Source organism: Taudactylus pleione, unplaced genomic scaffold (assembly GCF_031769625.1).
Source record: "Taudactylus pleione unplaced genomic scaffold, aTauple2 ptg000556l, whole genome shotgun sequence".
In the NCBI taxonomy this organism is placed as follows: Eukaryota; Metazoa; Chordata; class Amphibia; order Anura; family Myobatrachidae; genus Taudactylus; species Taudactylus pleione.
The window spans coordinates 15,663,125-15,678,211 of record NW_028284958.1 but is presented as its reverse complement, the minus strand read 5'-3'; positions in this window follow the sequence as shown (position 1 = coordinate 15,678,211).

Here is a 15,087-nt window from a genome sequence, read left to right as displayed (position 1 = left end):
TATGTCCCACAGAAACTCCATATCACATATGTCCCACAGAAACTCCATATCACATATGCCCCACATAAACTCCATATCACATATGCCCCACAGAAACTCCATATAACATATGCCCCACAGAAACTCCATATCACATATGTCCCACAGAAACTCCATATCACATATGCCCCACATAAACTCCATATCACATATGCCCCACAGAAACTCCATATAACATATGCCCCACAGAAACTCCATATCACATATGCCCCACAGGACTCCATATCACATATGCCCCACAGGACTCCATATCACATATGCCCCACAGAACTCCATATCACATATGCCCCAAGGAAACTCCATATCACATATGCCCCAAGGAAACTCCACATCACATATGCCACACAGAAACTCCATATCACATATGCCACACAGAAACTCCATATCACATATGCCACAGTGCTACCCGCACGTGATGTAGCTCTGTGTGTGTGTGTGTGGGGGGGGGGGGGGTAGAGGGCAGTGTGTGTTGGCCCCTTAACTACCACTCCAGCTGCCCTGTAATTACTCCATCTCTGACCTTGGCTCTCAAAATTATGCCTTGTAAATGCTCCAATTTTGGCCCACATTGAGATCATTGATGCATGTCGGGACCTTCTTCGCCTCAAATATTTCTAATTTTACAATTGGGACATTTTGGGCCCAGTCACTCCTCACTCCAGCCATACGTATCCATTTCCCAGAGAGGTCACACGCTCTTTTCTGTAGACTTTGTACCTTTTCATCCATCAAGATTGGGACTGTTCTTTAATAAAAAAAAAACAGGACTTTTGGGGAGTGATATACATGTCCCCCTAAATTGTTAAAATGGTGGTAGGTAAGAATATGGATGTGCTATACCTTACTATGCATTCTGAAAGTTAAATGCCTTTCATATATCAGGGTTTCATTGTGTATATATTTTTTATGCAGGGGTTCTATTTTCCAGGCTTGTCGCAGAAATGATCCTGAAGATAATCAATATTTATATTTAGAATATGTTGTATAAATTTCCAATTATATTAACATCTTTTTCTCTTTACCCCATAAGGCACAATGATTAATTCATTATAATGTGTTTCGTATTAGCAGGATCTATGAAATCACAGTAAATAATACCCCAGTCCTTTTAACTTTGTTATTACTGCCGACATGTCTAGCTCCGTACTTGGTTAGTCTCCAACCCATTAAAGCTACAACTGCATGGATTCATTTGTTTTAAAGGGGATGTAGTTATATTTTAAAGACACTTCTCCAAACAGGTTTGACTTTCGCAACTTCAGGGTTGTCCCTATCAGCTGGCATGAAGGGACTGAGCCGAGTTCTTCAGGTGCCTGTATGTGTGGTGCTGAACTTGTTACAGTATCCTCCTTCGATCCCACAGCATCCTCCCACAGGAGTACATACACTCATTATAGGATGTGGCATACGAATATTTCATGCTCTGCTCAAAACCTATTAGGTATGAGTACTTACCATGCTGAATCATAGCGCAGCAGAAGGATACTGTGTCCTTCATATAATGAATCTCTTACCTTATAAAAAAAAAATATATATATATTTTTTATTTTATTTTGGCAGATAGTTTTTCCTGTACGTGGTTTTTCATCACATCCAATTAGACTCATTGCAGCATCACACATTCCTTTTTCTATCTTGAAATATATTTTTATTTTGTTGTCTCTAGATTTAACTCTGTGATTAACCCTGGAACTGCTAGACATAGACACAACATTGTACATGCAGAAAAGGAATTCATCATTTAATGGCAAGTGAGATAAGATTAACCAGTGTAACGTGTTGTTTTCCTTTATCGTTTTAAATATATCTCTCCATCACATAAAGTTCACATATATATTTTAAAGGACCCACCACTACACCAAATATGAAGACTGATTCATACAAAACTTAGTAATCACATTCTGGGTCAAGGACAGAAATCTCAGGCCTGGCGCAACTGCTTCTTAGGTGCCCAGAGCTAGTGCACGCTACAGTGCCCCTTCCCGCGTGCTGTGCTGAAGTGGGGATGGGGTGCAGCCAGCATCTGTGGGTAAATTGGAGTGACAAAAAAACCCAGAGCAGTGCCAGTTTTGCATAGACATGTCGGGCCTACCTGGGGAATGCAATGGTGAGGGCCAATGACGGGATGTAGTCATCCACTAGAAAGTATGCACTGTAGTCAGCCCAAGATGGACAGACAGCCATATTGTCATCATCTGGTTTAGGATAGATGCTGGAGATGTGGAACTGCAAAAGGTTATTTTTTTGCATATTTTCTATCATTGTCCAGGTATAGTACAATTTTGGAAAGAGTTTGCTCCTTGGTAGGATATTGATCTGGAGCCTTGGTTAATGCAGCTACGCTCTACCTCAGATTCTATCTCAAGGTACAAGAATAAAGTTATCCCACATAAGCTAACCATGAACACTAAGCAATGTAAGTTTATTGCTGTACCCTCTCTAAGTGAGCGGATCCACTTTATACAGCAGGTAAGATTATTGTAGAACATAGGTTCTCAAACTCGGTCCTCAGGACCCCAAGCAGTGCATGTTTTCCAGGTCACAGAATCACAAGTGAAATAATTAGCTCCATCTGTGGATCTTTTAAAATGTGTCAGTCAGTAATGATGAATACACCTGTGCTCCTGCTGGGTGACCTGGAAAAGGTGAACTGTGTGGGTCCTGATGTCCGAGTTTGAGAACCATTGATGTAGAATATATAATATAACTTATGCAGCAGGGAACAGGTAAATATGTAGACATAGGTAAAATGGGACAATATTATAAATACTCAGCTATTTGCTGTAGTCAAAGCTAGCATACCTCCCAATAATTGGACATCCTAAATCAAGACCATGCGCACGCTTTCTCTTGTCCCCCCCATGACATTCACAGAAACTTTTATGCATATACACAGTATATGTCAATATCCTATATGCTGGCTGCAAACGTCATTTGTATCACAGCCATGTGGTCCATTATGTGTAGAAAAATATAACCAGTCACTTAGGTTTGTACCAATAAATCTGCAATCACAACGTCCAACTGAATACATGGATACAGGCAGCATGTCCACACTCCACCAACAGTCCCTTTCAAATGGAAATTCTCCCATCTTAGAAAAGGGGACATTTTCTCAGCGTTTCTCGCATGCGCAGTAGGGAAATCTCCAGTAAAATGGCTGCCATGCCATTTCCCTGGTGACCTGCGCATGCGCAGAAGACTCTGGCACAGACTAGTGCCCAGAGTCTACTGCTGCGCTCAGTGCGCTGGCGGCTGCCGGGTAGAGAGGAGGGGGCCCCAGACGGCGATTGCACATGGGGCCCCTCCTCTCCTAATTTGCTCCTGGGCATTCCCATTGTTATAACGAGTGTAGCAGCTGGAATTACACTTAATGTATAAAAGGAGAGTCTTGCAGCGATGGATGGAGATTAAAAGGAGAAATGAGGTAATTATGCAATGAAAGTTGTTTCAGAACCTGCAGCACAATGACTACATCAAATTGATCAAGGCAGATTTTCTAGGAAAAGGTCTAATATGTTTACACTTTGTAACTGAATTTCGTCTCGGTGATAAAGCATTCACTATGTTTAAGCCTTCAGGGCCAGATGGTCCTGGCACTGCCATCTGAGGCCATAGCAAATAACTGAAAGACCTGGCATGTCTACATTTATATCTGAAATATACAAGTAACTGGGTATTACCTAGTGTGGGGAGTACCTACATTTCAAAAATGCTAATATAAAAAGTTAAAGATAAAAAAGCATGCAAGTAATTGAAGTATATTCTACGGCCACCAAGAAGAGACACAGAGTCCATTTCTTTCAAATCACATAATCATAAAACATTCTATAAATACATTATTTGAACAGAGTTAACATACTGTATGTATATTATATGTATGCTGTGCATATTTGAACAAGTAATATACAGTATATATATATTTTTTAAACATCATCTGATGTGACAAAAAGTAAGGGCTCTGTATTGGTGATCATTTAAATGCCACTACAAATGGTATCCCAATCCAAAATCGTGTACATGCCCCTTCATACCTATGTCTAAATCTTACCACCAGGCACTGGGCTGCGTATACACTGCAACTCCTACAGATGTGTCTTACTACATCTTTGCTGCGTACGCAGCGAATTGCGCCACGTGAGCGGATACACGCACGGCGTTTGCACCTGTGCCTCCATAGGAATGCATTGTGCAATCGCAGTGTGTGCCGTATCGTTCCGTAGCGTATGCTGCTGCTGGTAAACGCGGAGCACGATGCAAGCGCACGTTTGTAGCGCGATCTGCAAAGATGTAGCAGGACACATCTGTATATTCATATTACATAAACACTATATATAATGTATTTTTGATAAAATATACAGCATTAATTACATGAAATAGAAAATTTTATTTGAAGATAGATATTGGCCCATATTCAATTTTGGAGCGAAAAGTCCATATCGGCGAAAAAGTATCGCCGATGACGTAATTCGCCAGATGGAAACGTACCCCGTATTTAATTCAAAATACTTTTCGCCGATGCGGAAATTCAATGCAATGGACCCGGCGAAAAAGTTTCGCCTATGAATAGCAGGTGGAAAAAAGTGCAGAATTGGGGTTGTGGGGTGCAATCTTGCGGGGACCACCCTAAACCTTTTTTACATCCTCCTTGATGCTAACTGCATAAAAAAATGCAAAAAAGTTGGGGTACAGATGCAAAAAGTAGTGAAATAGCCTCTGGGGGTGTCTGGAATTATGGGGGAGGTGTTTTTTTGATTGCAGGTGCTTGCTGAAGGTGCGTTTTTTTTGTGCACTTTAAAGCTTTATTTTAGTGACTATGAACTATGCTTGCACCCATTTTCATGTACCCCAAATTTGATGGGAATACTTATTTTCCCCAAAAAAATTAGCAAAAATGTATTCTTCCTCACTTGCTCAGTGATGCAAAATAGCGCCAATTGAGACCATTTAAAAACCCCAAATAGCTTTAACAGGGCTATTTGGGGGTACCCATATACCCATAGTGATCCCCCATGTCAGTGCATCTCTTGGGGGTGTCAGACAGATTACTCCATTTTAGAGAGGACTTTCCACCTGTTCAAGTTTCGCCGGGTGCCGTTTTCATGTACTTTCAAATTCAATATGGGGAATCGTGAGGACACGCGCTAAAAGTTTTCGCACCCAAAACACGCGATATAGGCGAAAAGTCCAGGAGTCGAAAAATTAGTGTGGGTGCGAATCTAATTGAATACGGGCCTAAGTATTTTATCATGGAGAGAGAGAGATGAGAGAGACAGTGACAGAGAGAGAGCCTTAGGGGTAAATTTACTAAGAATCTTGGGCCTGATTCAGACCCACTCGCAAGCGGCTGTCCGCTCGCAAGTGGGTCGATGTTGTGCACTGCGCATGCGCACGACGGCGGGAGCTCCGTCGTGCGCATGCGCCAGACGCGACGAGCGAAGGACTTTCCTTCGCTCGTTGTGTCTGATCAAAGGGGGCGTGCTGTCGATGTTGATTGACAGCACGCCCCCTTTGGTGGGGGTGCCGGGGGCGTGCCTCCCAGACAGGGGCGTTCCCAAGGGAACGCCTACCGTCAGAAGCCGGCCCACTGACATCACTAGTGATGTCAGTGGGAGTGATTTTGGCTCTGATAGAGCCAAAATCACTCCGGGCCTTGCGGTTGAAAAACTCAACCGCAGGCTCCGGCTCGCAGTGGCGATGGTCGCGATGGTCAAGACCATCGCGGCCATCAAACTGCACGCTCGTATAGGCTGTGGGTGGTGACCCACAGCTATACGAGCGTCCAGGAGGACGCTCCATAATTATGGAAGACGGCCCTCATTCAGAGCAGAGCGCACGGCTCTGAATGAGGGCCCTTGTTTGGTCAAAATTACAATCTCAGGTGTTTGGCCATTTTTTACATCTCGCAAATCTACTAAAGGCAAACTCGGGTGAGAAATCATGAAACTCTCTGCAAAACTCGGGTGAGAGCACAAATAGCAATAAATACACGATCAGCCAAACTCTCAAGTACTTTTCATAGCCAGGAATACAACTCAGGTTTACCAAGAATCGTGATTATAATCACAGGGGTGAATTTAGCAAACTCGGTCCAAATAGAAGTTTCAAATAGACTACCTCCTGAGCTGTGGGAAATACTCTATAAAGTGTGAGCCAGTCCTGGTTCTAAAAGTACGGAAGGGGGAAATGTGTGGGGTTGCCCCGTATTTTAGGAAACAGCTCCAAGAGCCAGTCCTGGTTTTAAAAATAAGGGGAAAATGGCATGGGGTTCCCCCTATTTTTTAAACCAGCACCGGACTCAAACCAGCCGGGGTGTAATGCTACAGCCAGGGGACCCTTTCACCAGGTCTCCTCGGCTAAAGCATTAACACCTTAAGCTAGTCTGCCCAAGCCGGGGATCTTAGGGGAGGTGGGGACCCCCCAAATAAAGGGGTCCCCCCTCTCCCGAGCACCCCAGGCTTACACTGAAGTCGGGCTCTTTCCTGCATCCCTGGCCGGTGGGTTCAGGGGTAACAGTGTGTCAATTTGTAAATTAGATCTATACTATTGTTTTTTACACTGGAACTACATGTGCCAGTGTGCCTATCTTTTGGCACTTGTGAAACTACAAGTGCCAGCAGGCGGCCAGCACCCGTACCCCTACTGCAAATAAAATAGTAAAATAACAACATGACAGACACTGTTGAAAGTAAAAGTTTATTACATACTGTTAAGGGGTGTCTTAACTAGAGATGAGCGGTTCGGATTCTGTGGAATCCGAACCGCTCCGAACATTGGGGATTCGAGTCCACCCGAACCCTGTTCAGGTGTTCACCGCCTGACTCGGATCCCCGTTCGGGGCCGAACGGCGGCCGCCTGATGTCGGATTCTCACTAGAGAATCCGACATCAGGTCTCCTCGCGTGTAGGGCAGAGCGCAGTGATAGCGCTCTGCCCTACACAGACACACAGCCGCCAGCGGCAGCTGTGTGTTTGTTACAGCAGCCAATGAGAGTCACACAGACTCTCATTGGCTGCTGCACGGAGGGAGCCGGCTGGAGCTCACACATGAGCTCCATCTTCCGGCTCCCTCCTCAGCGTGTGACAGAGCGGACGGCGCGGGAGCGGGGATACAGGTAAGTTTTTATTTTTTAATTTGTGCAAGGGCCGGGGGCGCTACTGGGGGGGGGGTCTGCTACTGGGGGTGCGGGTGGGCCATACTACTGGGGGGGTCTGCACTACTGGGGGGGGTCTGCTGCTGGGGGGGCCATACTACAGAGGGGCCTGCTACTGGGGGGGGGTCTGCTACTGGGGGGGCCATACTACTGAGGGGCCTGCTACTGGGGGGGCTTACTACTACTGGGGCAGCCTACTACAGGGGGGGCCATACTACAGGGGGGGCCCATACTACAGGCGGGGCTACTACTGGGGCAGCCTACTACTGGGGGGGGCCTGCTACTGGGGGGGCCATACTACTGGGGTGGCATGCTAATGGGGGGCATACTACTGGGGGGGCATACTACTGGGTGGCATGCTAATGGGGGGCATACTACTGGGGGGGCCTGCTAATGGGGGGCATACTACTGGAGGGCATTCTACTGGGGGCACTGCATAGTGGACCCTACTACTAAGGGGACTGCATAGGGGGCACCACTGCTGGGGGACATTGTGTAAGGGACACCGCTACTGTGGGCATTGTGTAAAAGGGTCACTACTGTGGGCATTGTGTAAAAGGGGCACTACTGTGTGTCGTAACATAAATAAGAGACACTACTTTATGGTGTAATGTGAATCAGGCCCTATGTGCGGTGTACTGCGAATAAGATTGTGCACTGTGACTCCTAGGGCTGTAGCCCACTTTGTAAACAAGTACTGTGACTCTGCTGGCCGTACCCCACTGGGTGGGTGCACTACTTTTCATTTCTGCCACTGCTGTGTGGCAATGTGTCATAGATGTGCTTTATACTGTGGTGTCTGTGTCGTTGTGCCGCTGCTTTGTCGCTTAGTAACCAGCCAGCTCACTGCAACCTTTGGCCAATAATGTTGAAAACAATATTATAAGCTGTGATATAGTCTAAATTGACTGGAAATTAATGCTATTGAGGTTAATAATACTCTAGGAAGAAAAAAAAGACCAATTTATGTGATTTTAGCTTTTTTTGTCAATTTTTGTAAAAAAATCCAAATCCAAATCCAAATCCAGTCACCGCAGTTTGGCAAATCCAAATCCAAAGCCGGACGACGAATTAGAACCAAATCCAAATCTGGCAAAAATGGTCCGGCGCACATCCCTAGTCTTAACACACTTACACACACTTACCTTCTGCCAAATGTTCCGTCCACTTCTCCAGTAGTATGCCCACGGTTTACCTGTGAAAAATGAATCCAATACAGGGGGGAACGGGTGCCAAAGGTCAGGCACGCTGGCACTTCAATAATGAAGTGAACTGATTCAGTATAGAGTGAGTTTCTGTTTGGAGACACAGTGCTCCAGACAATCCAGATGAAATGTACGTTAAATGATCAATAATGTTCAGTGCAGGAAGCATGTTGTCAGAGAGGTTGTTGGCGAGATAAGCTAGCTCCTTTAGGGTGTTCGACTGTCCGTTTTCCAAATAGTGGTGATATTTCCCTGTGCTGAGTCTGCAGTGTAGCGCCTGCTGATAGGGCAGCCACACACTGGGAATGGGATATGCAAGACGATCTTTGCTGGGGGTGGGGCATCCGGAATCCACGCAAGTTCTGCTGAATCTCCTGTCTGTGTGTGTGCGCTGAGGTCTGGAGCAGAGAGAACTTCCTCCAGATAGAGGTGGTGATCGTGGCAGTCACATGTCCTCTCATGGAGGTGTAACAACCCTGAAGCTAGTGTGCTATTGGTCCTCTGTCCCCGCCCCCCATTATCTCAAAGCAAACCTCAGCTGACTATGAGGTGCCTTGCAACTTGTTCATGAGGGGCCCCCTAGGCCTGCGGGGCCCCTAGGCTTCATCCTAGTCAGCCTTATGAATAATACGGCCCTGCTCACAGCTCACAATGTTGTTTTCACCAATATTAGCCAAAGGCTGCAGTGAACTGGCTAGCTAAACAAAGAGAGCAGCAACACATGGCAGTTTAACAGAATACAGCATATCTATGAAAAACAATTGGAAGTACCGTAAGCGCAGTTCACTTCAAGTTCACTTCTAGCAAACATACACAAGAGCCTGTTTGCACTGGATTGCAAATGCTAGCTAGTGCCTAACAAACAAACATACACAGTGCCAAAGATATGAGTTCCGAACTTGCAAGAAGACCCGAGTCAGGACTTATGCCTTGCCTTCTGAAATTTGTATACGCATCGTGCGAGCTAACGCATCTAGCAAGTGGGTCTGAATGAGGTCCTAAGATTCAACAGATGATTGACATTGGATTTAATAATTAAATATATGGCACTCTAAAGCCTTGTCTCAGTTTTTTGTATGTTGTTTATCCAGTGAAACACGTGATATATCAGCCTAAAAACATTCATTACGTCCTATTGTGACTGATTTCATTACTCAACCTTTTTCCAGCTATGTGGACATTATTCTCTGACCACTTATTACAAAAAAAAAATAACCGCTTATTTCTTACAGACATTCCATGATTTACTTATACTTGGGATGTTATACTTGAGATGATAGTTATATACAAAATGTTCAGGGTTGGATGGCTATGGATTATTTTACTAAAAAAAAGAGAAGGTCCCCAGAATGCATACATACTTAATATTTATGAGTTAACTATTTTAAATTTGGAGCATATTTTGCATGCAAACATTCTTGGTTGTCATGGGCAGTTCTGTGGGTATCTTGAAGAATTGTACATCTTTCCTGTGTCTCTGTTTTGGAGTCACATCATTAAATAGTGGCACTGCACTGACAATATGTTAATGCCGTGACAGATCTCAAATGACAGCATGATTACACTGTATCCTGATATCTTATCTCAGGGAACTTCTATCCTGATGTCTTGGTATAAACAGAAGATAGCAAATGGTAGAGCTGACTGATGCAATGATATAATATGTTATGATAGTTATCACCCACAGTATGGTAATAAATGTGTGTTGGGTACACGATCCCGGCGCACAGAATGCCGGTGGTCACAATACCGATGCCGGAAGCCCGATGGTTGAAATGTCGACGCTTGCAGGTAAGTAAAGTAACCCTTACCCTAACCCACTTTCCTGCAGCCTAACCTTAACCCTCCGCTCTTGCAACCTAACCCTAACCCACCCTCGCCTAACCTCCCTCCCGCAGCCTAACCCTTAAGCCTAACCCTAAAACTTACCTTTAGGATTGCAGCCATCTGCATTGTCAAGCTGGGCTTCTAACTCTTGTTGGGATTCCGGCATCGGTAATGCGATCGCCGGCATTGTGTGCGCCAGGATTTGAACTAAATCCCAATAAATGCATCCCATTCACTTGGTTTCTTAGAGTACATAATATATGGCACAATACAAAGAATTACAATATGTGAGGTTGCTTGACACAGTAAAGAAGACATTCAATTCTCTGTGATGTGCTGTTGTGGTACTTGGTTGCACACATCACAGTAGAATTTGGTACAGTAACAGTTCAAGTGCATCTCTATAGGGTGCAAAGGAAAATTAGAGATGTTACTAACTACCCGACTGTTCTAGAGGCACTTTGCGGCCAATAATTAAAACAGAATCTCCCTCATTAATAAAACACACATGGTACTAGTGATAATAAAAATAATCCAAGGAGCACTCTATTCTAGGGGCAAAGGTAAGGAGGCTGGCATGGCATTTGCCCCGTGAACAGAAAATGGAGTTGGGGAGGTGCCAGGTACCACTGGCATGTTTGTGAGGATGCATTGGTGCTGCTGCATTAACTAGTACACACACTAGTAGACATGCAGGGTGGAAGTCCGTGCAGCTCTCCAAGACAGTCGCTAGGCTTGCTACCATGATACTCAGCATCAGGGGTCAGAGGAGCTCTGATTGGAGGAGCTGATCATATGCTTCTCTGACCCCCTGGAAATCAGCAGCCTTCATGGGAGATATCTTATCAGTGGTTTTCTGCTGTGCTGCTGATTGACAGAGGCCCTTCTGTCAGCCCTGCAAGCCTATACAAATCCAGGATGTTGTAAGGTATGATAATGAATGCGGGAGGGGGTTGATGGCATGTTTATGGGTTCTCATGGCAAACACATAGCTCTGATAGCATGTGGGGGAGTTTTAAATCGCAGGTACACAATAAAAATCTTGAAGACTATTCTCTAGCTATACATTTTGCTAAATTTAGACATTAAGATCTTGCACTCAACGATATTGTAATTGATCACATCCCACATAATCTCACCAGTGATATATATAAAGTAGCTGACTCCTTTTTTAGCAACATTTGTTTAGGATCTATCATCTTGAAGCGTTGAGAGTTTGAGACCTAGGAGGTCAATCCAATTAAATGCGAAGGGTGCGAGTTGCCGTTGCAATGGCGGTAATGGACCGGCACCTCGCACCGTTCGCGGCCTGCTTCGAGCCCGAATTTGCAGAACTTTGCGCAGAGCCTTACGGGGCTGCAAGCACTTATAAGCAAATGCAGGCTGCTGTAGAGTGCAGCCATTGCCGTGATTACTCACACCCGCGGGTTTGTCGCTTTTGAGTTTGTCGCTTACTATTGTATTTCTGTTGTCTTGAAAAAAGCATCACAGCCTTCCAAAACATTGACTTAATAAACAAGTATTAATTATGCATTAGACCAGTAAGTGATGGTTCTGTATTTTGTTGAAGCAGATAGTAAGAATACATATCTGTATGTTGTCTATGTTATGTTCCTAACAAAGATAAAAGTCTGCTGTGTTTTTATTTTTCCTTATACGTGGCTTGTGTTACAAATACTAGCACATGACCATTTGTATGGAAGGAGTTCTGAGTTTGTAGTCAAAACTATTTGTATTGTGTGAATTTCTTGCTTCAATGTGATACCAAACAGAATGCTAAAGAATAAAAAAAAAGATATATTATACTAAAGGGCTTAGACGGAGTTGAGATCAAAGTGGTAAAAAAGTAAGAAAATACAGATGTGTCCTCATACATCTAGCCTCAATATGTCACGCAACGCGACTTGCCTGGCATGAGTGAGCCACCAGGTCCCGTGCTACTCTGCTAGCCCCAGGTGTGCATCTAAGTCACAGAGTGATGTGACTAAAGGATGCACCAACAGACTGTGCTGATTAATTTGATATGCGACACTTGTATATCTGTGAGCACCTGAGTCTGTATATGAATCACAACGGAACTTGGACTAAAAAAAGCTGCAGTCGCTACATTGTTGCACTGCAAATACAGATTCAGAGACTCAGGGGTATATTTACTAAAGTGAGAGTTTTTAGAAATGGAGACGTTGCCCATAGCAACCAGATTCTACTTATGTATCTAGCACCTTCTAGAAGATAATAGCCAGAATCTGATTGGTTGCTATGGGCAACACCTCCAATTCTAAAAACTCTCACTTTAGTAAATTTACCCCTCAGACTCATATACAAGTGTTGCATATCAAAGTAATCAGCACAGTCTACTGCTGCATCGTAAGGCCCCCATACATCAGCAATCTGAAAACCACAATTGAACAATTTGAAGATTTATTGCCCAATCTTAGGATTTCCCAATCGAGCAATCTGCGCCCATACACTACAGATCTTTTTCAGTGATTTGCAGATTGATTGCAGCAAACACAGATCTGGCAATCTTGAAAGGCCCATCATTTTGCTAGAAATGGTCTGCAAATCTGCTGATCATGTCCATACACTAGCAATCTACAGCCCCAATCGATCTGTGAAATCCAACATGTTGGACAATCTGATTAAACAATTCCAATCATTTTTTGGTTGCAATCTGCGATCTGTGAAGCCCATACATTGCAGATTTTTATACACAATCGATTGCAAATTGCACGATTGGTGCAATCCATCTCTGATGTATGGGGAACCCTAGTCACATTGCTTCGATTCTAAAAATCGCTCACTTTCTGAGTCAAACGATGAACGATTATTGTTCATGCGCGTTCACGTTTGTAGTTTGTAGTTCAGTCAGACTTGTCAACTCAACGATTTTCATTAAGTTAATATGCAAAAATCGTTTGTAGTTTATAAAAATCGTTCATTACATTTAAATGAACATAGTAAATGAACAACTTTAGTAAACGATTTTAGTTCATTTTTTCAAGGTAGAAAATCGTTTACTGCATACACACACAACAATTGAGTTAATGAACGATTTTAGTAAACGATTTGCTACCTTGAAAAAATGAACTAAAATCGTTTACTAAAGTTGTTCATTTACTATGTTCATTTAAATGTAATGAACGATTTTTATGAACTACAAACGATTTTTGCATATTAACTTAATGAAAATCGTTGAGTTGACAAGTCTGACTGAACTACAAACGTGAACGCGCATGAACAATAATCGTTCATCGTTTGACTCAGAAAGTGAACAATATTTTCAAACGATTATCGTTAAACGATAATCGTTCAAAAAATCGTTGTGTGTGTATGCACCTTAAGGCCTTTCCTCTTTCCCCTTTAGAATGTAAGGTCTCACGAGCAGGGACCTCTATCCTCATGTGCTTCTCTTTACATTTTCTTCTACTCCGTACTCTTCATAATGGCACCTAAAACTGAACTGCTAACTCCCTGCTGCTTATTGTGAGTGCTTTTAATTGCTATTGCAGCAATGTGTATAAATCGTGTCCTTGTCCTGCACTGTAATGTACTGTAAGTTACTTGTTTCTTGTTCACTTACTAGTTTTATGTACTATGTAAGGCGCTGCGGAACACTTTGGCGCCATATAAATAAAGAATAATAATAATAATAATAAGGCACAATGATCCCTATGGCTACATGCATTTTCTGAAAAGTATGAGTGTGTTTTTGGATGTAAATCAGTTTTATGACACGCCCACTTTATCGTGAGCTCACAGGTGCTGCTTTCACAATCTCCCTGAAAGTCTTTTTCAAACGTAGGCAAGTATGATGTATAGCTAGCATCCATGCTTTTACATTGTGTTCTGTCACAGATAGGATCCTGCAAAGTTTTTGTTTCTTCACTGGTCCCCATTGCTGAGTATAGATAACTCTATCCTGAGATGGCATTAGCAAGCAAATACACTGATTTACTTTGCAGTCCCCATCAAGGCATATGGGGACCACATTAAACTGTAATAACTACTATAATGTCTGAGAAATCTTGCTGCCATTTGACTCCTAACTGCGACCCAATTGTCACCATTGGCCAAGAAATAAGCAATAGCATAGTGTTACATTTCTCAGAACACTCTCAATTTTGAAACAATTCTCCCTAGAGGTTTCTCTGTATTTTAATGCTAACAGTACCAGCATTCTGCATACCCATTACATGTTTTTACAGTATGTTCTAATTATTTGGTCTTTATAAGTTAATATTCTCTATTAGGAAGAAGAATATTTACTGTAAAACACCAACAAATATATTTAAATTCATTTCAGTAAACGTGTTATACTAGGTAATGCTCCCGAGTCCTCCTAGTTAGTGTAATGCTCCTCCTCTGTGGCAAAATGTTCCTTGACTTCCATGTAAAGTTTCGGCAAGTATATAGTCATAGTCCTTGAGGACTGGGTTGAGAGTAAGACACTGACGTGGAATAACACCAAATATAGACAGGTCAAGCAGTAGAATAACAAACTGCTTTCTACAGGATGAATCAGATACTGAGCTATGTATCAAAGACAGAAATAATAACCTTGCCAAGAGGTTCCCCCGCCTCCAGTTCCTTTATTCTACTCTTCTCTGCTTCAATATCTACAGAGCACTTTGCTTTTCAAACTCCCTGAACCACAGGTGGCTGTATCAAAACTCACTCTGGAAAAAGCTCAAAGGCAGAAGACACTCTGTCAGAAGTTTACACTCTGTTTTGTCTATTTGTTTTATCATTTTAATATAATTAACCCACTCAGAGTCACTCACCATGTGAGTAACATAAAGTTCACCAACACACTTGTTTCATCAGTATCTGGGCCTGCTCTTATTATTAACCAGCTCAGGT